This window comes from Geospiza fortis, unplaced genomic scaffold, assembly GCF_000277835.1.
Source record: "Geospiza fortis unplaced genomic scaffold, GeoFor_1.0 scaffold3057, whole genome shotgun sequence".
NCBI lineage: Eukaryota > Metazoa > Chordata > Aves > Passeriformes > Thraupidae > Geospiza > Geospiza fortis.
The window spans coordinates 11,968-12,880 of NW_005055345.1; positions in this window are offsets into that span (position 1 = coordinate 11,968).

Genomic DNA, 913 nt, shown 5'->3' on the forward strand with positions numbered 1-913 from the left:
AATCTCCCCCACCCCTAAATCCCTCCCCCACACCCACCCACCACACCCTAAGGGGACAAACACAACCATTTCCTGACCATTTTTGTACATTTTGGGTTAAAAACTTGTAAAATTTGCTTTTTATATCTAAAGTTATATTATAATAAAGAGAAAGTTTTTAACAGATTTACGGAGTTTTCCCCTTGAACCCCAAGGGAGTTCGGGGGGGATTTCAGGGTGATTTTCCTCCCCTGGCTCCTCCTCCGTGACCCCTCCTCAATTCCCGCTATCTCCCACAATTTGTGGTGGAAGTTTCCCCCTCATCCTCACCGGTCCCGGTGCTCCCTCGCCGTTTCCAGCCCGTTCCCGGTGCCTCCATCCCCCTGGTCCCGGGTCCCCCCTCATTTCCAGCCCGGTCCCGGTGCCCCAGCCTGGCTCCGGTCCCAGTCCTGGTCCAGTTTCCGTTCCCGGTCCCCATCCCAGTCCCGATCCCATTCCTGGCCCCGTTCCTGGTGCCCCAGCCTTGCTCGGGTCCCATTCCCTCTGTTGCTGTCCCGGTCCCGTTCCCAGTTCCCATTCCCAGTTCCCATTCCTTCCTGGCCCTCCCATTCCCGGTGCCCCAGCCTCGCTCCAGTCCCGATCCCAATCCTGGTCCCGGTCCCGTTCCTGGCCCTGTTCCTGGTGTCCCAGCCTCGCTCCGGTTCTGGTCCCGATCCCGTTCCCAGTCCCGCTATCCCAGCCTCACTCCAGTCCCAATCCCGATCCCGGTCCTGGCCCCGTTCCCAGTGTCCCAGCCTCGCTCCGGTCCCAATCCCGATCCCGGTCCCCTTCCCGCTATCCCAGCCTCGCTCCAGGTCCAGTTCTCGATCCCGGTCCCAATCCCATCCCCATTCCCACTGTTCCAGCCTCGCTCCCAGTCCCAATCCCGATCCCG